Source organism: Anser anser (genome assembly GCF_964211835.1).
Source record: "Anser anser genome assembly, chromosome: 8".
Lineage (NCBI taxonomy): Eukaryota > Metazoa > Chordata > Aves > Anseriformes > Anatidae > Anser > Anser anser.
Window position 1 is genome coordinate 3,508,570 of NC_139728.1, and position 24,022 is coordinate 3,532,591.

Below are 24,022 nucleotides of genomic sequence, written 5' to 3' on the forward strand. Positions count from 1 at the left end.
CTTATAGAAATGTTTTCTAGCTGTAAGTTTTTCCTTAGTAGGAGTTCTAATCAAATCCCTGGCTACTGTACATCTGTTGCTTGTATTTTTATCTAATTATTGATAACATATTTTTTTTCACCTGTTAGTCACTGAAACATGCTAGCATTTTGGTGTATTCCTTCCTGATGCTTCCAAGGCCATCAAAAAGCAGGCTATTTGTTTGACTCTTGGGTTTGCTGTGAATGATTACTATAGGTCTTATGCTCACCCTTTTTTTCCACTTCAATTTGTAGTTAGCTAGTTTGCCTGGATCCCAGTAATTTGTTGCTATGGCTGTTGGATGCTGTCCCTTGCTTTGTGTGTTCTAATGAGCTCGATAGTTCATTTTGAGCTTCTGCATCTGGTAAAGATAATAAGCATGACATCTCTGTTAGTCACAGCCGTGTCTGCAGTGAAGGGCACACTGGGTTTTGAGTTTAAAATAGATTTCTCTTCTATAGTCTATGTGCTCAAGCCCACAATAATTACTGAACAAAATGTTCTTAGACATTTGCCCGAATAGCAACAATCAATGGCACTGCTCATGAAGGAGAATGCTATTTTTGAGGCATAAAGAGAATATGCATATAAGCTGGCATTTACTTTCCTGAACAAAACCCAGACATTTTTGTTTTCATTTTAATTTAATCAATAGGTACGCTTTGATCAGGCTGCTAAAAGTCTGTATGTGCTCCTTCTGTAAAATACAGGACAATGAAAGGACCACTCCCCTTTGTTCTGAAATAATATACCGTTAGTTCCAGGAGAGGCTGTATACAGTGTTACATCAATAGCTGTACTGGGATGGCTTTAAGGAAAACTCATAAAGTTCAGCTGTGCAACAGGGAACTGAAGGTAACAGGAATAAAATCCATGGATAATCTTTATGTACTGAGCAGGATGAACAGGTATGGTAAGAATGTGGATGAATTTTGGTTTATACGTTTTTAATCTCTCATTTTGTAGACATTCTCAAAGACTAATTTAGCCTGTAATTTTTGCAGGTTGTTCTTCTTAGTAGTCATCCTCTTGACAGGTAGAGCCTTTCATTAGGCAGCTTCTGTGGAGATCTGTATGTTAGCCTCTTCGGTAAAAACATGTAAGAATCTATCTTCTGAGTCAGGTAATGCCCCTTTTGCACTTTCAGTAGACACAGGATGAATTGGTAGAATATTTCTTTTGAAGTGCTGTAATTTGGCTGTGCTCCATATATTAGCAAATCAGGAAGTCATGGTTATCTGAACAGAAAAGATCAGTAATTAGAGCATAGTCATACAAACATGTTGCTTTGGAGTGACAGGTTAGGACTGTCAGCTGATCTGAAAGAACTGCCATGAGGCACAATCTTAGTTGGTCACAAATGCAGTTAGAATTAGCTGAGCACTGGGAGTTGTCCAGGCGTGTAAGCCATTACTTAACAAAATATTGTTTCTGATATGCAAGTTACTCAAGAATGACAAGGGAGTAGCTATGTTATGGCCATAGGATACAATTAGCTTTTTGAGAAATGACAGAGTTTGGAGGAAACAGCAGTACTATTCCTGAAACAAATTATCCAGTGTAAGTATTTATTTTACAAGTCTAGGTCTCTGATAAAACAAAATCAGGATAGGATAAAAAGAATTTTAAAGTTGGAGAAGAACACAGCAACAAAACAGAACATTTCCAGTCCTTTCCTCCTGATATGAGGAACAACTAGGTCCATGTGGGTGTGAAAAGAGGCAGTGATGATTTCTCCCACCAGGTGAAAGAAGTCATCCAGATTGTATTAAATAAGTTACTGCCTGTGACTCCCAAAGGGGCAAAGTTAGTAAATTGCAGGCTAGTTAAACCAGATCTCACAGATTTGATTTTTCTTCCCGCTTGAAAATCAAAAGAGGGGGGAGAGGAGAGTACAAGGGTACTATTTAGAATCTACAGAACCCAGATCTCTAAGTAGATTTACAGCAGCTAAGCTTTGCTTTATAAATAATAGAAGGGAGAGGTGGTATGTTCTTTATGGCAGCACTTTCTGATGAGTCTTGCACAACAGACATGAATTGAGAAACATGATGTAAATAGGAATCTCAAGACATCCAGTAATGATTTAAAGCTGAATATGTAGCTTTAAAGTACTTAGCAGATACAACTGTCATTTTGAAAATATGTATTCATATTTGTTTTAGTTTGCTACTGCTGGTGTACAAGTAACCAGTAAACAGTCTGTGATTATAGAAAGCCAAATCAGTATCAGATGACAGGTGGAGATACAAGTAATAGTTTGATTGTCTTATTTTAATGAAGGCAGTCTTGTCTAGGAGCTCGAAAAAACAGTTAATTGAAAACCAGTCTTTTACCATGTGAAGAAATATCTGCATTATTCCATATATTTCTGAATTAGGGTCTAATGCAAAATTGATTTCTCAGAAGATTGAAGACTACAATTTCAGTTTCAGGCACTGTAGACTTCTAAATGTAGAACTGCCTAAGTATGCCATTTCTGTTGACATTACTGTTAATACAACTAGCCCATGTGCGTACAGGATCTAGACTTTGCGCGTTCACTGGGTAAGTGCTTTGTATATGTAGGTCACATGCAAATATATAGAGAGAGACAGAGACGTGTGAATTTGGCCTCGTTTTCCTGCTGGATGCTTTGTAGAAAAAATGGCAGTAAATGGCATTTACTCTTTTGAGTAAATGGAGAAAGGGAGAAAGTTTTAAGTGAAAGCCATGTTATTTCAAAGTATAGAGGTGTATGACATGAAGTGTGTAAGTTCGAGTCCATCTTCTGCGAAAATGAAACAACATTTATAAAAATGATTTAAAGGCAAATAGTGCAAAGTTTTCTGTTGTATTCTGGGTACAAAGTCTAAGTTGTTGAGATGCAAGGATAAATAAGAAGCCTATTTTGTACTTTACATTTGTGCTGACTGAAAATGCAGAACTGAACTAAAATAGGTCACACTTCTCTTGTGACATTTAGTCTAGAATCCTTAAAATCTACAGAGAAGCCTTTAGGATCCAAGAACAGCTTTTACAAATCAGATTTCTTCACTCCAAATTGAGTGCACCCATCAAACAGGCAGCTTGAAACTGGCATGACTTGGAAGAAGTAGGTCTTTTCAGGATGGAAGGTATGATTAAGACAAGGATATGACTGATAGGATATTTTCCTCCTAAGGGTCTGCTTTCCTGGTTGGCAGACTGAGTCAAGACGGTTGTATCCAACTCTTTTATGTGCATAGAGCTCTTCAGAGTTTTTCCAGTCTGTAACAGAAAGTTTCACCATATAAGTAGTGTGATGAAAGTGTATTATGGAAGAGGGACGTGATAAACATTCTGTCACGACATTTAATGCCAATAAGATGAAATCCAAACAAAAACGATACTGCTTCTAACATACATTGTAAGTGCTGGTGCCCAGTCACATCACTCTGATCAGCCTTGTTCCCTTTCCCATGCTTGCATGTTTCCTGCCTGTGTTCCCTTGGGAATTCTCAGGAAAGAAGCCTTGACTTTACAACTGCATCTAATATGGGAGCAACAAATTGCTACCACTAAATTGTTGCTAGCCATATTAAAGCTATACAGAAATGGTAAATACCTCAAATTTTGCTTCCACCTCCAAATGCTAAAAGTAAGATTAAACAGGAACTTTTATATTCCTTTAGATTTTTTTTTTTTCCTTTTAACTAAGTTCCTGGAAGAAATTCTACTTATCAATTAGAAATCACTTTAATTTGATAAAAGAGCAGTCTGCCTCTACAATATGCAGAAGAAGAGACATTAATAATAAAGGGAAAACAGGTAATGGAGAACTAGGAAAGCATAAGGCAGTTGCTCCTTCTATAACTAACATCTGTAGAAACTGCAAACAATGGAATGAGTAATTGGGATTGGGGTAGGGTCTAGTTACCAGGAGTGGAAAATATTTAAGCTCAAATAATAAGGTAGATATGGCAAATCTTCCCTTTGCAAGTGGCCTTGCTGCTCTGGGGACTAAGCATACTTACCCATTGTTGAAAACCTCTCAAAGTGATTTTCCCAAGAAATTAAAAAGTATTTTAAACAGCTACTGTATATATAGTTTGCTTCATTTATGTCTGAACGTGAAACTGTAACTGCTTCAACTGGTGTGTGACAGTTCCTCAAGAGTGGTGTTTTATCACTGAATAAGTTTTTTACTTGCACTTGCCACTGTAGCAAAATATAATATACTTTTGCTTAGCTACACAATAATGTTAGAAAGGTAATGCAGCACAATAGAGGGAAGAAAAAAAAACAAAAAACCACATACAACAAAAAATGCATGCAGTTTATCATTGTGAGGAACCACTGTCTAACTCACAGGCCACAAAACCAATCTTAAACCTTTCTAAGTTGCAAATGAAATGTAAATGCAATTTCCCTTCTCATATATGCTCTCCGCTTTGAATTTATGCAGGTTAGTCTGTGTCACAGGTTATTTGGAAACACTGGAAAGTCTGGGGACTTGGTGGGCTCTGATTCCCAGGGAACATAAACTGAGATTCCAGTCTGAATAGTAATGTTCACAAAACAAGAGTGAAAAGGATTCTGCTATTGTCTCAGTTTGTGTGTTTAACTGAAGAGATCTACTTTCTCATAGTGTCCGATTTAAACTGCTTTGAACCAGGTCTTTTGAATGGCTCTCTCTACATTGTCATTGATCAAAATCAGGAGGAGCTGGGGTTGTTCAACATCTGGCAGCCTTACACAGTGTAAGGATTAAGATCAGCAGGAAACTTCTGTTGACTTCAGTGTAGGTTGGGTTGAGAGCTCTGCAGAATCAGGTGCCAGGAGAGCTGCTGAACTGTGGGAGAGATGTGTGAATATGACCATGTACTGATGCCATTGAAATAAGACTGAAGGTATTGCAGCTCTGTTATATTTTGCAACACTAGCAGGAAATAGTAGAAGAGGAATAGTAATTGTAAGAAAAGTAATCTGACAATATGTTACAGTTACCTGGGACTCAGGTGGCAGGCAATTATAGTGCCAAGCAGTTAATACTTTGTTAAGGAAAAGGTAACTTGGAGCTGGTGTTTTCCAGAGCTTCAAATAATTACCTACATCTTTTATGCTACTTTCAAGTCTGTGTGACATCCACTTGGTTTCTAAAATGTTTAGGTTTTGGTTTTTTGAAATTGGCTGGCAAAGGAGAGTTGTTTCAGGCATCTCCTGTATACAAAGTAAAGCACTTGAAGAGGTCCTCAGAATAGACTGATCGTATGCTTACACTGTTATTTGCTGTAGTCTCTTGGAAAAGAGGACTCTTCAGAACTTAGTGATTACATAATAATATTGTAGTGCAAGTGCAGGAAAAGTCTAGTGCAATTAAAAGTTTGTTCTAGGATAGACTCTGATACCTTTCTGAGAATCCTGGTTTGGGATTTGCACCATAGAGATACTAAGTTATATAGACTGGCAAAAATAATAATAATAAAAAATAATAAAAATAAAAGGAGGGGTGGGGAGAGAAACTGTCTTGGCTTGTTTTGTAGTTGCTGTTTTTGCTACTATAGGTGTTAAACTGGGAATACACAGAGCTTTGGGATTTAATACCATCAATGTTCCTTCAACCCAAGTGAGAAAGATTCCATTCTGGGCATTTTGCTGCATGATGAACTTCTGAATAATATCCTATTTTCCAAGAATTATTTCTAGGCAATCTGAAGGAACACACTCATTTATCCCTGCACAAAAATTTACACACATAATTTTAATCTGTGTATGTAATTATCATAATATCAATTAAGGATGCATCCAAGAAAGAAATCTTTTGTACAGTTCTCAGAGCTTAACAGCTTCTACAGCCCTCTCCTAAACCAAAGTTTTGTAGGGGTTGAAAACAAAGTTTTGTTTGGTAAGTACTGAATTGCAATATGCAGTGGGAGAGGACCTGTTAAATCTCTGCAGACTATATTTACTTAAATCTGAATAAGGATGATACCGTGGAACATGGAGATTTCTCTTTGTTTTCTTACTTAAGCTGCAAAGGGAAGGTATAACCAATATATTGTTCTTATTCCATATATTCTCATTAGAGCAGTTTTGAGGACATTTCACTTAAAAAAAAAAAAAAAGGAGTAAAGGTAAAGCTCTAAGTGTGTAAAAACATTAGCGCACTTAAAGACAAGTCTTTACAGATGAATACATTACATTAAATAATATAATTAATACTTCAAAATAAGAGTTCTAAAAAAATGCTATTTCAAAATGAAATTTAGTAACTTTTCCAGTGTTCCCATAAAAAACATTTCAATGGCATTGGAAGCAGCAATTTTAGTTTTGTACTGGTCTGTACTTTCTTCCAAGATAAATATATTTTTCAAAGTGGTTGAATACTTGAACCAGAATTCTGGCATGAAGTCCTACTGTCAGCTGTGGCTGAATTTACAGAAGTGCTAAAGCCAACATGTCAGGATAGCTAGAGAGACAATGCATGGATTTAATATCATTTGCCGGTGGGAATTCCTGGAGCACAAAATAATGTCTTCTACATTAATGTGCAGTGAAGTGAATGTAGTATTAATCTTCATTGAAAGTTCAGTTCTTCTGAGACTATAGAAGGGAAATCTAAACTCCATTAACAGAAAGAAGCTAGGTAACTTCAGGTTACTTTCATATAATTTTAATCCAATTGAAGAAAGTATCAATATTTTTTCTGTCTGCAGTTTGTCAGAATTGAGCATTCAGGATGACAGATAACAAGTGTCTTGATACAATGAGCACCTGTATATGTGGCTCATACATCTTGCTTTAGTTTGAAATTTTAACACAATTCCAAAAAAATATTATTTCTGAAACGACTATACCATCAACATTTATGCTATTGCATCTGAGGACCTGTCTACATTTACATTATAAATACCTTATTTTCTGGAGGCTGCAGTTGCCTGGCAAAAAAACATGCCTTAAGCTGAATCTTATTTCATAATGTTGCCACCGGAGAATCAAATATTTAGTGGTACAGAAGATTGTTTGATTGTGTATTGGGAAAGTGATAGAATGTGGGGTGACTTCAAAAAAAAGTACAGAAGTGTACAAATGGAAATACACACCCATGCTTTGTCTTTTTTTTTTTCTTACAGACAGAAAATCTTTGTCTTTGCAGAAGTAGTTTGTTGTTGTTCTTTTAATTAAAATAACTCTGACATTAACTTTCCTCTTTCGTGACATTTTTCCTTTCTGTCAGTGTGATTAGAATGTCATCGCCTGATTTTAAGAATGACTTCACTTCAGGACCAGAAGGACGTGGGGTAAAAAGAAAGACACCCTGATGGTCATTGAATTTGATCTTGCAATTGAAGGTGTTTGTGTGTGGGAAGGAATGCTGAGCTACGAGTGTGGGATTTGATAAAGAGGTCAAAGGAAGTAGGAGGAGTAGAGTGGTGATCTGGTATGAGAGCTGTGCCCTGCATTCATTATGACATTTGTGCAGGAGCAGCAAGAGCTTTTTTTCAGATATTTCAGAATAGGATATCTGTCTCTATGGCTAACCCATGCGACAGTCTCAGCTTACACTTTTTGTTAAGGTCAGCTCTCCAAATACTTGGACAAAGCAATGCTCCAGGGAGGCAGAAAGAGTAAGATGACAAGGGGACAAGGGGACTCTAAACTACATGTGTACTACTGGACTTTACCTAAATCAGCATGACCTTACCATGCCTGGTCTCTGCCCTGCAGCATAACTTCTGTCTCTGTGCATGTCAGGCGTGTGAGTTTACTTACACTGCTGAATGCTAGGCACAATTTTACACCCCCAAGTTTTGTTGCATGTTCATTTTTTCATGCTTGATGGATCACATCCATCCGTTTTGGTAGCTGAGGAGACAGGGCTCATGTACAACATAACTTTTGGTGGCATCAAGGGAATAGGGCTATCTAGTATCTTGGTTTACACTTAAGAAATCATTGGAATTCTGCCTTCAGTGAAGTAGTAAGTTTTAATTTATGGATGATCATGCAGCACTTTGAAATTCCTGGATATACGTATCACTCAGTAAGCAGCGCAGCGCAGTTTCCTTGCAAGGTTCTTCTCTTTCACAGAAGCAGCCCGGACTTTTGGTAACTGTCCATAAAGTCAGTGAAGCTAGGTAGATGAATGTGGTTTTGGTTGGTGAATATCTCAGTTATTCTTGATGACAATAAATAATTACAAAATCCCTTTACCAGTCAAATCCCACTGAATTTTTATTAGGGGCAAATGAATTTTTTAGTTAAAATATTTTTATCCTGAAAAATGCACACACAATTATGATTTTTGCATGAAATTGGCTGAAGTGCTTTGGCTAAAATAAAAATTGACTGGAAAAGGAACATAATAAAAAAATTCTGTTTTTTCTCCCAAAAGTGGTATTCACCTTTCTGAATGAAGTCACTTACTCTGAATGAAATAAGATATTTTGTTTAGCCCAAAATACTTTATTTTCCAATTTTCTAATTTATTTATAATAAGCAAGGTATGACGGACTGGGGACATTTTTGTCACACAGTTCAGTTATCTTTATTCCTTTCCCTTATAAGGTATTTAGTTTTGCCTTAGTTTTGCAGAAAATATGTGATACAATATGAATACTGCCAATTCTTGTATTTTGACACTGTGCTTTAGATTTATAGGATATAGTATTTCTAAAAGGCACTTCTCAATGCTATGCCTTCTGGTTTCCCATGCAATTAATTGTCCGTCATGTTATAAAAAAAAAAAAGTCTCCAGTGCTTCCACTGTTATTCTTTCTTGCCTGTTTTTGTTAGTGAAATTCAGACGTGGAGAGATTACCCTGTTTGCTGCTTTGTTCTGTGTGCTTTGTTGGGCGTGGGTTCTAGCATCCCACCCAGCATGACTGATTCTATGTACAGCAAACAGAGGAGAGGAGGCCAGTGTTTTCTTTCAAATGTGATTCTGTCATTTCCACTTCTTCCTTAGGTTACCATTCTGTTGCCTAAACATACAGACTGTTTCCATTTGTTTGCTGTTTGGCAGTGACTCCTATGAGAAAAAACTCAGATGTTTCCTCAAGTATATGAGTATCACATTTTTATTCCATTAGAATGCTGCTTTTTTTTTCTGAATACAGAAAAACTGGTTTCTGTATTCAAAAAATTGTGTAGCCTTATACAACTGTTTTTGTCTTTACATTTGAATTTTTCATTATCAGGTAACTAGTATGTGACTAACGTACATGCTTAAAGGCTGCTAAAGCACAAACCAGTAAGGGTGATGATAAATGTAGCTAACAAATTTTAGTGGCTACTAAGTGAACAAATGCTCCATGTCAGGGCCTTACTTACTAACTTCCTTTGCTGTAGTACCTATATAATTAAGTCTCTCTTCTCATCGGCTTACATTAAGTGAATATGGTTTACAGTTACTCCAGGGACTGCATCTGTTCCATCTGTAGTGCCACTGACAAAACAGTGGAAGAAAAGGATATTTCAAACTGCATCCTGTGAAATATACATGCTGAAAAGAGGGATTTAAAACAAACAAAAAAAAAAAAGGAAAGGAAAAGAAAAAAACCCTCTTTGAAAGAAGATTTAAGCTACTGTACCCATAGGCAGGAGTAATTTATATTCAGCATTTTATGAGTGCTTTCTTCATTATTCAGTGACTTCTTCATTATTCAGTGAAAAAAATCAATTTTAGCAAATGCTATATTGATATGTACTATAGGTATTTCTAGGACATGTCAATACAGTATTTTGCATTAAAGGTATGCCCTTTTCAATACCTATTACTAAAAAATTCTAAAGAGGATCGTCCTGTGAGATATCTATCTATCTATCTATCTATCTATCTATCTAGATATCTAATATGCATCTCTTCAATCTGTTTTTCTAGTAAAGCTTTGAACTCCAAGGGTGTATGTCAAGGTTGGTGGAAGAAGAAGCTACTAGGGCACTACTGCTATGCAAGCTCTGCAATTTAAAGAACATTAAAGTCATTTAAGTCTTTCCATTCATTATGCTGAAAGAAAGGGAGTGTATAACTCTTAAGTCGTTTTCCCAGTCCAGGAAGGACTACATCCCGCACTCAGATCTGTTTCAGATTGCTGGCTTAAATTCATAGTCATTCACTGAAATATCTTGAACGAGAAGGTCTTCTGTGGCCACGATGGAAGGTTCTAGGGGATAAATGTGTGTGTTGTCCTTCATCCTTAATTTAGGCTCTTGTAGTGTCAGTCACCAGAACCATGTCCTTATGAGACTTTTTAGGTGGACTTCCAGCTGTTCTATACAGAAAACACAGTTCTTTCCTGTTTCGAACTTGAAAATGATTTCAAATCCCTGTTCCCCGACCTCTTGCTCCTCCTTATTTATGGTGGTGTGTCTGGGGTTTTAGCTGACCTTGCAGCTCATCAAAATAAATAATTTGAATAGAATGGGGAAATGTTATCAGAAAATTTGCACAACATTGTAGCCAATTAATTTCTAATACCTATAGCCAGTTAATTCCTTTACTAATCTCAAGTGTTTATTTTCAGTGGAATATAACAGGGTGTAAGCTGTCTGTGGTTCTGCGTACTGGCATTTGTATTTTTTGGGGTGAAATAAAGTTGGTGAATTGATTGCTTCTGTCATAAAATGTAGTTTCTTGATTCAATAGACTTGGAGCTCTTAAGAGAATGAAAGAGAAGGATTGTCCTCTTAACAGAGGGCTCAAGATTAATATGGACTTTGGCAAAGATAGTTATGTATCTATCTGCATTTAAAATAGAAAAGTAGAAGTAAAAAGGAAGTTAAATTTTTTGTAGAATGAGATGTAATCAACAGCATAAAGTTCTAAATGTATTGGTAAAGTCTTAATTTTTCTTTTCCTAAATACCAGTTAGAAAGAGAAAAAAAAATCCAGTGGAATCATTGGAATTACGATTGGAAACCTGCATAATTGCTTGTTTAAATCCCACTTTATCATCAATAATAAATAAATGAGTGTCCCTACTTTATTGTAATGCACTTCATTGACAATCTGCTGCATAGAGGACCAGAACATGGTAGAAGATGTTATTAGTCAGTACTGAATTGCATTAGCAATGTGATGAGTGAAGTTGCACGAATATTTGAACAGGTGAGTTTAGTTTGCACAAATCATCATGGAAGTTGGATTCCAAAGAAACAATGAAACTTAAATGGACACTTGTCAGTATTAGTGGTAGTTGTACTAGGACTGAATGAATACGAATTTCATATGTCGTTTTTAATGAAGATACCTGTACCAGAAAGCTTTGCAAGATGTGCCATGTTGTTCTGTAAGTGGTGCAGGAATTACTATTTCACCAAATTTTAGGCAGTAGTTTTTATGCCCCAAATTACAATCAGGACAACACGAGTCTTTTTCCTGAGAACTCATTAAAACAAATATATTTCTCCAGATTGCAAGTCAGTGCACCTAAATGAGCTTTCTGCTCTCACTGTCTTTTGGAGGACATAATTTTTTACGTTGAGAAAGTGTAGGAGCCAAGGATAGTTTTATCTTGGGAACCTAACACACTTTCCTCAATTATGTGTTACAAATTTCACTGGCAGTCAAGCTCATCCTCAAGAAATTTAAGCAGTCACCATTTTATTCTGTGAGTGACAAAACTGCTAAGATTATTCAAATCAAGGCTGGTCTGTGACATCAGAAAAAAACTACTTCCTGAAGGCATGGAAATCTACTCACTGTAAATGCAGCTTCATACTTTATTGTGTTACTTGAAAAGTTTCAATGTGGATTGCTAGAAGCTCGGTTTTGGAAAAAATAATGCTACCATTGATAACACACTTCTTTTTTTTTTTCATGTACAATTCAATCTCAATCATTTCATAGGGAGTAATTTTCTCTCTTTGATCTTTTCTGGGTGAAATAGATTGAGGATTATTTAAAGCTCATTTATTACAGAATGGAAACTGTATGTGACATTGTGGCAATATTTGGGATAGCTTTGTATCCCTATGTCTTGTTTCTCATCAAGTTATATTTGGTATTTTTTAAAATCTGTAATGGAGTAGAAATGTACATCATTTAATAGCAAAAATCAAATCATTACTACTTTCTTTTTAGTACCAAAATGAAATCTTATAATCTGTAATGAGTCAAATGTTTGATCGAGTTACTGGATTTTCGATTACTGGAAAGAAATGGTAATACAGAGATGTTCATTGTTTGAACTAATAACAGTCTTTTCTGCAAAGCTATGATTTAAGGCTACAGTAAAGGAAAAGCATTCAGAGTTCTTGAAAGGCACTCAAGGAATTATTATTTTTTTTTGTCAACTTGATAGTACTCTTGCCTAAATATTAGAATGTACAGACATCATAAAGAGTTTTTATTTATTTATTTATATACCTTTAGAGGGCATGAAAGAGAAAGTATTACCTGACTAACTTACAGGGAGAAAGAAAATCTCTCTGAAGTGAGAGAGATCATGTGTGGTATAAGGCATTGATTCAGAAATGCATTAAACTCATGCTTTAGTGCTTCCCTGGAACTATGGCCTAACTGGGCAGCTTCGCTGGCTGAAATCCTATGCAGGTGTAACAAAAGATGCTCTGATGTAAAGCACGTGATTATAATTTTTGTTTGTTTGTTTATTCTGTGTTGTTGTGTTTTTTTTTTTTTAAATTTCACTGCAGTAGTATCAAAATATTTTAAGATATAATGTGAGTTTTCAGTATATTTTATGGAATTTTCAGTATATTTTTTAATGGATCTTTCAGTATATTTTATTTTATTTGCAATTTAAGATGCAAAGAAAATTCAAATTTACCAAAATTTATGTGGAACATGTTTTCAAATGTACAGCATTTAGTGCAACACAGGGTAGAGAAAGAGAATTGTTTTGCTTTCTTCATGGTGTTTATAAAAGCAATAGAATACGGAAAGCTGGGGTGTGATACTATAGCTAAAAAATCTTTATGCTTTCAGATAAAAATGTTGAATTAATAGAATTGTGGGAAAAATCAGGTTGGAGGGGACCTCAGGAGGTCATCTGATCCAAGTGGAACTTGCTCCAAATGATCAGAAGGTGGCTTAAAACTAAATAGAATATTCTTGATGGAGTCATTTATCCCAGATCAATGGGCCATGACTGTTCCCAATGAACTTCTCCTTCAAGTGTTCAGAAATGTGTTCCAAGGTGATTTCAGGCGTGCAAAATGTTCTTCATACTTTGCAGATTGTACACTAGGTCTTCCAGAGCCCTTGCATGTGCAGATCTTCTGCTTACATCAGCAGGAGGTATATATACACACTGTAGTGCAAAATCAGCCCTAACTTTACTGATTAACTGGAAAAAGACCTATTTCTTTGAGAATTCTCTCAGCTGTTATTAAGAGAAATGAAAGGAGAATACAAACACACGTTGCAGCTCATAGAATAAATCCTTCTAATAGAAAAGTAGGGTATTGAAAAAAATTAAAAATTATAAAAAAAACCAGTAATGACTTAGTAGTTTATTTTCCTGAGAAGAGATACGTAAAGTGTGGCTTCTTGGAAAACAGCTTTGCTAACAGGATACAGTGATGGGATATGTTTTTCCATTTAGACCTTACAGTTCAGAAAGAGGAGGAAAAGATTTGGTATTTCTTTTGAAAAATCTTTGAGGCTTCATCGTTTTATCATTATTTTCCATCAAATCAGACTGCATGCAAAGGGTAATAACAGAAATACGGGAAATAATCTGGAATTAGGAGAAATAATTTCTGTTTATGTATTTCATAGACAATTTGTTCATATGTGAACTTCAGTAGCAATAGCAAAGGGAAACCAGTATTGCAGAGGCTTCTTTACAAATTGATGAATGACAAATGCTTTTTGTCTTCTACTATATTTTGTTTTGTGCACAACAAGCTGCTGGAGGAAAAGAATGTCAAAATCGTAAGGCAGAAGAGTGGGTTTGCAAATGGAGGGTTTATTTTCAGTCAGAAAAGTGGAAATGGAGGAAAATTATGTTGATTAATATTTTTCTTCTTGTGGCTGGGTCTCACAGCATCTTCATGCCGTGTTTAATTAACATGCCATTCATCTTTTATCAACTCTTGTTTATTATTAGTTAGAAATTTTTCTACTTCACTGGGGAATGTTAATACAAATAAAACTGCAACATCTGCAAGTGAAGACTTGGCTTTTTACTGTCATAACAGGAAGTTTATCTCACATTACATATTTTTATCAAGGCAATGATAACTGTTTTGAAGTTTTACTGTGCTCCCTATGAATTGTACTTTCAGATAAAGGATGTCTGTTTCTGATTTCTTTCTAAATGTTTTAGGCACTGCTTGTACTAAGTTTTTTGTTGAGGAGACTCAAATTTTTTGCCATTAAAGGGGAATAATTATATGATTTTTATTTTAGTCTCAATATGTAGTACATATATGATCATTCTTGGAAGTGGGTAGTTGCATTATGTTTGTAAAGCAGGTGACTCAACTTTACTCTACAGCTCCGGTGAGATGTTAAGTGATTAAAATCAGGAGTTGGTTTACAAGGATGAAGGCCGTGTGATGAGGAGGCCTGTGCAGCCCTGAAGCCAGATGACAGCCGGTTCCCCTTTTCAGTGTAGGTACTGATTTCTTAACTACTTCCATTTGCTTCAGAAAAATCTAGACTAGTTTATGATTTATGGAGACATTCAGATTAATTTCTAATTCCATCACTGTGTTTGCCCTGCAGTCCCATTATGAGTTACACATTCAAACTTTGAGTGCTGCTGAATCCTGATTAGATGTATCTTTATTTTGTAATTTTTTCTTTGCCTCGGTATGAGAGTAACAATAACAAATCTTGATCTCTTTAATGGTTACAGATCTTTGTTTATGGAAAGTTATTCACTACTTGCTGTTTCTATATTCAGTCTTAATTGAGATGAAAGACTTTGTATCCATAATTACCGTTCCTCTGAGATTATTCAGGATAATTGTTCACAGGTAATTTAAGCATTAGATTTGTAGATTAAACAAGAAAGTGTTTAATCTGGTCTGTGTAATGTGGCAGTTTTGTGGCAGCTTTTCTTCAGGCTGTTTTTACAAAACACATACTGAACTGATCAATGACATCTAAGAAGGTCTTTCAAGGCTGCATCATCCAATTCATTTGTATTTTTGTCCCTTTATTTGTGAGCTTGGGTTGCTGTAGAAAACGGGACCTATTGCATAAACGAATGCTAAAACTTCAAGCCTTTTAAAACATTCTTGGTGAACTGTAGTTGCAAACTAAAATACTTCAGCCACTGAGGTCACAACAGGCTGTGCTTATTTGGCTGACTCTTTAGTGAAATTTTTAAGTCCACTGCAGGAATAACTTGCATTCTGCTTTACTTGGGATGGTGTATTTTTTAAACAATTTCACACGCAATGACTAGTTTCTCTACTACACTCTGGATAAAGTGCCATTAAAACAATAACTGTGATGAAATCACCTCTAAACAGTGTCTAATTTTGTCTTATACCCAAGTTAATTTTTTTTCCCTCCATATATGTCAATGCGGCTCCAAAAGATCATATTTTAAAGACAAATACAGTATTTCAGATTCTTTGCATGAATTATTTTGCTTATGTTTTCCTTTGTCATTTTAATGCCAATCCTATTTATTGATGCTTTTCTACCTTTTCCACAATGCATACTATTATGTTAAATTATTTTGTGAACATTTTTATCATCCTGCCATGAAATGAACAGTATTCTGTTTGTCTTTGGAAAAGTATTTTCTGCAGCATTTTCTGATCTTTGATGTTTCTTTCTATAATTCTAATGTACAGAATGGTCATAAACTTAGTTACAGTGATTATAAGAACATGTTCCTTGTCATTGGATTAACCAAATATAAATTTCAATCCTTTCTGATATCGCTTTTGCACTTATATGACAGTACTTAGAAAAAAACAATTTGGTTGTATTGACGTATGTACTTACCTCACAACTGTAGCCTGCTTTTGGTGCTGCAGGTATATTTTACGTGTATAAGAGCAATAGTAGCATTTTTCTTATTCTTTGGCTATTCTTTTTATCAGAAGCAATGTTAACAGGACAGGAATGTAGAAAGAAAAATATTCTTTGGTTTTACTGCCATATACTTCTTAAGCTTGCTTCTTTTTGTGAAATTACATGTTTTTTCTACTTAAAACAAACAAACAAAAAAACCCCACAAAATTTGCAGCCAACAGATTCCAAATTTTATTTCTCACAGATGGATAGCATCACTAGTGTAGTAACAGTGATGTTCCATATTTAAATTAAGCAAAACAGAAGAGATCAGAATAAACAGAAAAAAGAAATCTTTAAGGGTTCTATTCCTGAACACTCCAAATATTCAGAGCAGAATGTAATTTTCTTGGACCATAGCAACTGTGATATGGCAGTAGATTTTGTTGTTAGCATAGGACAAAATAAAGCAAGTATTGCTTCACATCTGAATGCAGAAAACCATGTGTAGTCAACTTTTATTAGAATTTAATCCACTTCCCACTGAAATCAATATGAGTCTTTCTCATGAGTTTAATGGAAATCAAATAAATATTCTTGCCAAGATATGTGATGCTAAGAGGCTGGTTCATAAAGTAAATGGTAATTAACAACTGTGGTAACAGAAAATGCTCCTGAAGTTTTTTTGACTAGTTCTTTGAAGAATTTCCTATTTACAAAAGTAATCTCCTAGAAAAATAATTTAGGTAATAGCTGTAAGATTGAAAAAAAATAAGGTAAATCATAATTTAAAGGTTTTCTTATAAACAAGGCTATCCACTTCAATCAATAAGCTTCAGTATCTGATTTTAAAAGCACACTGTTCTCTGTTAGAGAAATAGCATTCAGAAAATCTTTAACCTCTGAAAAGTTAATTTAATGATTTAATTTAATGATTTAAATTTAATTTAATTTTTTGATGGGAATGAGAGGCTGCCACAATGTTTCCTGCCATTAGGGCTTTATAGCCTTCTTGATTTAATATAACATAATTGGTAACATTTAGATCAAAAAGGAGTATGTCATGCAAATCTTTTATTAAAGAAACTAAACGCTTCGTGTGCTTATGCGAAAGAATATTAAAATAGAGATTTGAGGGTAAAACTGCTGCTCTACCAAATGGCTGCTGGTGGTAGTTCTCTGAAAGAGCCATGAAATAGCCATGTAGTTTTGGTCTGTTTGGAAGAAGCAGTTTTTCTCTAAGTATCTAATTTATTATTTTTTTTTCAGTGGTGGATTAAACTCTTTCCTTAAATTAGATTATTTTTATTTTCACATAAAAGAGTTTTCACATCATGTCTACTTTCCATAGAAAATACTGACTTTCAATTAAAAACAAAATGAATAATTACAGTCTGAAGCTGGGAGTTTACAGGACTGTTTAGAGTTGGATTGCGTGGCTGAGAGAGAATTTCTCTTTTTATGATTTGCGTTTAACTATTTGTCTCATGTTTTGGCAAAATGAAAACTGTTTGCTCTATATCTACCATATTAGATTATCACAGTAGGATTTAAGGATTTAGACAGATCAGGAAAAAATCCTCAAAATATTTTAAATTCTTAAACACCAAACTTTTTTTTTTTTTTTCCCCCACCCAAGGCCATTATCTTCCGTGTTAGGAAAAATAAAACATGCATGAACAAGATACTTAACGTTTATGTAAGTTGTGTTTGCAACACACCTCCCCCTCCCAAACGGGATTAATTCCATTCCCCCTTTCTACCTGTGAATCTGTTGTTCTGGGCTCTGAACAACTGTGAACAACTGTCCTGAGCTCTGAATAACTGTCTGTCCTGCACAGGGATGTTCAGAGAAGTCTTAAGGGATTAAAGAAAGTATTTTAACAGTTCACAATGTGGTAATTCATTTTACAGAGCAACATACTAAATGTTGCTGGATGGTCACTGTCACTGCAATGTTGTGGGAGTAAATTGATCTGTTTATAATGTTTGAGTAAACAATCCTAATTTAATCTTATACATCCAATCTATTAGGAATTGATTCCCCTAAGTACCTTAAGAGGCTTGACTGTATTTGATTAACATGTTCATAAAATAGAAATATGTCTTCATTATTTAGAAAATTGTGTTCTATACCTGAAATGTTAAAAGTAAAAGGTTTCAGATGTGTGGAGATGAAGCCTATACTCCTGTGCATGGTCATGCTTCATGAGGAAACTTTCATTATAGCGCTGTATAAAGTCACAGCTCTGAACGTGGCTACTGCAAAAATGGTTGGAGAGTATCCTAGCAGTTTCCACTGTAACTGTGCTGTTACACACAAATGTGAAAAATGTGAACCAGCTGATCAGCTCCAAGGAGTTTGGAGGATGAGGAGGCCAAAAAGAAGCCGATGAAAGTTAAGTAGCATGGGAGGACTTAGAATCAAAGGCTCCTGTGCCCTACCCATGACCTATAATGCTTTCTTTTAATTTCTTAAAATGTTTTGGATATGGTAAGGAACAAAAACATTTATAATGCTTAGATCTTAAAACACATTAGATATCTTTTCTAGGATATCTCTATTTCTTAAGATGCCCCTCTTTATTTCTTTGTCTCCTAGCCCAGAGTGTGTGCACAGGGAGAATTTGCCTTGAAGTAGATGGTTAGTAAAATGTCTTTATACTTGCTGGATGTAGAGGGGAGCAAAAGACACTATGGCCTGATGGGAAATACTTTTATTTATAGGAAAAATGTAGTACAAATTGAGCTGTGTGGGGAAGTCATACAAGTTCCTCAGATGTGATCCAGAAACTGTCATCTTGGTTCTGCCATTTATCTAAGTGACTAAAAGCAGCACTGTTGCTCTGGCTTTTAATGAGTGATTCAAATATTCTACTCCTGTGTATTTTATCTCTGCAGACACAATCTTTTGGTCTGTGCCTGGCAGAAGTGTATTTCACCTTTAGATAGCTATCTGTATACTCTCGTGTATTTTGAGATTTAAACTGGTGATGGGCATTGTTGCTTGAGAAATTATGCATTATTATTCCTATTAGGTTCACTGAAGTACTTGATAAAATGTTTGCTCAAGAGACTACATGGTTGGTGCTTTCTTTTAAGCTGTAGAAACTGCCACAGAGAGGAAAGAACCTTTTATAAGATGGCACAAAAGCTGATGATGTCTGTGTTACCAGCTGTTCATGGTCAAGTTGTATTTATTATTAACTACAAATTGAATTCATTCATAAAGCCTGAATGACAAATAAATGGCTACTGAGCACAAGAAATGAAAAAAAAATATAATTGTACAAATTAAATATGTACAAATAAATTAATACATTTGTTATGTTTGGTCATTTTAGAAAAAACTTTTTACTAATGCTTTATGTCCTACCAAAAAAAAAATCCCTTTTTTTGTCTTGACTTTCACATAGAAAAGTCAGCATACCCATTTGCTGATAAGAAGCTGCTGCTTTTCAGAGAAAATGATGTTAGGGAAAAAAAAGCATGCTTTGTTTGTTTGCATTTGGGAGGACAGGGACTATAATATATTACCATCCAGCTGAAATACCATCACCTAAGAAATCTGAAGTTTAATCATATCTACTTACCACATACATTTAGTAATAGATTTGGGAAGAAGTATGCTATTCTGCTGAAGCTCTTGTTCCCATGGAGCTTTTCTTGAGCAGAATTTGACACCTACATTTGGGCATTGTAGTAAGGGAGATTTAGATTCTTTTCTAATCATTGCCTTTATTACCATTCCTAACAACAAAGCTTTATTGCAGTGATAGTAAACAACCACTTTTCTTCAAGCTGTTCTGCATTACACTGCCTTGTTTGCTTTGTTCTTCTGTCTTCCAGTGCAGACTAACAGCTGCAGCACTGTTTTCTTTATTTTTCTTACACCTAAATAGTTTTAGGTTTAAGACAGATTTGGGCTGTAGGAATAAAATGCTGGTTATACCTACATGAAATACTTCCATGACTTTTTATTTATACCAAATTAGAAAAAGAATAAAATTCATAAACATCCGCATAGCCGTTTCAGTTGCTTTAAATGGGTTAATGTTGATTTGAACAAATTACGTATCTAGTGAAGTAAATGGCATTGTAAAAATTATTTTTGAAGGAAAAATTGTTAAGAAATTTTAAATATTTTTGCACATTTTGCATCAAACATTTTTGGTGTTAGGTAGCTTTTGGGGAACTGTTGGAAAAAACAGAAATTGTGGAAGGGAGTAAAACTTAATGAGTAAAACTTGAAATGTGTTTTTTATTTTTAAATTTTTTACAGAATTCAAAATGATTTCTGGGATGACTACAAACTTAAACTTACGTATTGCATCTCCTGAGATGAAGCCCAAGTTTGGAGCTCCATTTATGACAGTAATCCATATAGAAAATGGTCCAAATTCTCTTCCTAAATAACAGATGTCTGCCCCAAACATCTCTCTAGGCCTTAGGGAAAAAGCTAGAATTTCTATGCTATTGATCTATTGTTTGTGAAGCTGACAAAAATTTCTTTTGGAGAAGAAAACAGGAATAATTAGTAGCACTGTGGACCAGGGAGGAAGTAGATGGGATGAAGGCAGAGCTTGACTAGTATATTGTGGTGGGAGAGAGATAATCCTTGTGAGGATTACTGTGACTGGTGCTGCTGAGAGAAGTAGTAGGACATAACAGGGAAGCTGATACGTCAAGAATGATGTTACTAGTAGGACGTGGTAGCTTATAAACTGTTCATTCTCCTGCTTTTACTCAATGTTTTAAAGTGAAAAGTGAACAGTTTTCATAAGAGATGTGCTTAATCAGTCAGGTATATTCAGTCCAACCTTAATAATTCTATGAATCATAGACCTCAAGCTTCATTCCTTTTGTAATCTTGGTTGAGCAAATGGAAGCTTTTTGTAAAACTCATGCTATCTTGTGTTTTCTTTGTAATAAGCGTTATTTCATTTAGCATTATTGATTTGTTGCTGTCTTAATAAGGTTTAAAAAAAATAATCAGTTGACTAACCAAAAGGAGGAGTTTGCACATGAACGAATGATATTAAAATTGATATTGTTCACTTTCCTTCAAAAAGCTTTTTGTTTCTATTGGTAAAAGGACACATTGGAATGCTATCACTAAAAAAGGTTAAAAGACTTAAAAATAAGCAGCTGTCCTCTAACAAAAACAAGTAACTTCCACCCCCACCTCTCAGCCCAGTCTATTTTTATTTTTTTTTCTGGACTCCAGCTATATTTGCTTTTTGAGTTTTGACAACTGTCAGAGTAAGCTAACCTCAATTTCTACCTTGAATTGTCATTAGGCTGTGTTCCTCACTGTCGCTCATCTGCATGATGTTGAGGAGAAAAAGAAAATGTTAAAAGAAAAAAAAAGAGTCCTCCTACCTGTGGACTACATCTTTAAGAGAATGTGTGTCCTTATTGCAGAGTCAGCAATGGTTTTGTACTTATTTTTGAACAAGAGCATACTGTGCTAAATAATAGAGACTTTGCTTTTCTTTTACCTATTGCTATTTTTCATGTGGTTCACCAGCTTTTCACTTAAATTCATTTTGTGATTATGCTGGGAGATAAAGGTGTGGTGGTGGTGTGTGTAGCTTTATTTATTTATTCCAATAATATAGTTGCTAATATTATGGGTAGGTTAGGAAAAGGAAGACGTTTGTTTCTGACATGGCCAATGGCTTTGTTTTTATTTGGTGGAATTCTTAGCTAAAATCAGGTCTGTCACTGATCTCAGAACTTTGCTTAAAACCTTACTGGTTTCTTCACCACTGTTTTCATTCTTAGAATTGTAAATCAATACCCTTTGATCTAAACATAAAAGCCTGCAAGGCTTAAGTTGCATATATCTTCCCCAGTGCCTCTCTTCACTCAGCTCTCTTGCTAAATCTGGTCTAAAGAAATGAAATGCAATACTGAATTGACAATTAGTAGCTCTGCTCAAGACTACCAGAAAGTAATTTTTAAGAAGGTTGGAAACCCTTTGCGTTGTACAGCTCTACTTTATTTCTCTTCTTTAATACTCCATTTAGGATATGGAAGTTGTTTTCTGAAACTAGAAATAATTGAAGGTGGAATTTTAAGTGCCATTTTCTTAAAGAAAATAAGAATTTTATGTATAATAACCCTCCCCCCCCCCCCCCCCCTTATTCAAACAAATCCAATGAATGTATCTGGCAATGTTAAAGAATTCTGAAGGGAAAAAAAGTGCTTTGTCAAATCATAGAATCATTGAATCATTAAGACTGGAAAAGTTTGGACCACCTGGAGTAAGCTGTAACTACAAAGAAGTATATTTACATTTTCTTTTTCCAAAAAATAAATTTTGAAGCTTTTCAGGGTCCTTTTAGGTTACATCTACAGACTGGCACTGAGTGGTGTGTCATCTCTTTTGATTGCTATTGCACAGTAAGCATTTATGTATTTTTCTTTTCCTTCTGGTTGAAGTCTGGACAGCAGAAAATAAATGTTATTTTTCACTATGATTTGTGAGATTATTTCAGCGATGCAAAACGAAAATTTGAGGAGTAGAGAGGCCTAGTTCTTCTCAGGAGTTTTATACTGCAATATTTCTTGGCCAAAATTAGAAGTCTTTTGCCAAATTAGTTGCTGCAGGCAGCTAAAATTTAAAACATGGCATTGAGACAATGTCTGTGAGATCATCAGAGTCTATTCTATGGAAAAAAATTAAATTCAATGACATGTCTGAATGTAGACTTCAAATTTAATTATATTAAAATATAATAATATAATTATATTAGGATCAAGCCCTTGATATTTAAAACAGTACAATCCTTTAATGTTTATAAAATTATTTTTAAATTAATATTATTTATGATACGTGATGATGGGCTAATGTTGAAAGGACTGAGGACAGGGAAAAAGGAAATACCAATTTGTTTACCAGAACTCATACTTCTAAAATTTTCTTTGAAAATCCAACCCTCTGTGATTTGAACCCAAAGGATGGCAATTCCTCTCATTTCAGTTGAGAACTGAAGCTATAATTTGATGGAAAGTTCTTAGAAGTTTCTGGAAGAAGCGTTGGTTATACTTTCAGCTCAATCCACTGCCGTGCCACTTCGCTATTGTGTGTGTTGGCCAGAATGGAAGAGGTTGTGGTTAAAATTTGTGGAGGCCTGAAGAGAACAGGACTATTTCTTTCACATGAGGCAATGCTGTGTATGAACCTCAAACTACAGCCTTTTATATATTGTTGCATCTGTGTGTGCGATACATACAGTGTATGGATTCCTAAGGGATGGAGAACAATAGCTTACTTTAGACAATGAAAGAAGAATAAGAAAAGTCAAAGATAAAGTGCTGACAAGCAGTAGAGAATTAGGACCATTGTAAAATAAATTTTAATGTGTATGGTAGCAACAGAGTATAAATGTATCTTTGTAACATAAATGTCAAATGTAGCTATGTGATCAAGAAGACTCAGAGGTGAAGCAGTTTTATGGGCCTTTTGTAAAACTACCTTCTCATGAAAGCCATTACATTTTTTGCAAGTGACCCATCCGTGCTAACAGTTTCCAACATGGGGAAAAAAAAAAAAAAGAAACAAAGGCACAAAGAAGTCAACAGAGAAAGTGTGAGGTTTTTCTTTGTAAAGACTCATTTACCAGGTCTGTCTAGGTTGAGGTTAATTTTCTTCAAAACAGAAAATCTTGCTGGGGAAGAGGGGCTGGCTGAGGTGTGTAGCTACAGTCCGGGGTTAACCCACAACAGCTCAGAATCTCTCACCAGAGAGATCTTGCTCTTCCCAGTTACTGCAGCTGCAAAAAACCAAGATGATAGTGAAAGAGGTTATTTGAAATCCCGTAGCTACATAAGGTGAGAGCTAAAAAATCTGCGTAGTTCTCATCCTTCCTTTTCTCTCATTGTTGGCTCTTGACTTTCACCTTCTCTTTGTTCCTCAACTATGAAAAATGTAAATACTTCCAAATTCCAGTTAGAATGTAATGTAGATTTTAATAGTTGAGAAGTAAAAAGTAGCTAAGCTGATTCAGTTAATACTCTTTTTTTTTTTTTTTTCCCTTATTACCTTTTTACTTTTCTAGGAGTTTTTTATTTTTTGTAGGAAAACTGCTT

At 35.0% G+C, this 24,022-nt stretch overlaps 1 long non-coding RNA gene across 1 annotated transcript in view; it reads left to right on the plus strand.

Annotated features, from left to right (window-relative positions):
* Positions 1–605: 605 nt before the first annotated feature.
* Positions 606–24,022, plus strand: part of LOC310903743 — a 136,201-nt gene continuing 112,784 nt past the window's right edge. Inside the window, exons 1-3 of the long non-coding RNA XR_014587766.1 lie at positions 606–1,921; positions 2,451–2,568; positions 14,448–14,563. This is a non-coding gene — a long non-coding RNA (uncharacterized lncRNA). The remainder of the gene's footprint in view (positions 1,922–2,450; positions 2,569–14,447; positions 14,564–24,022) is intronic.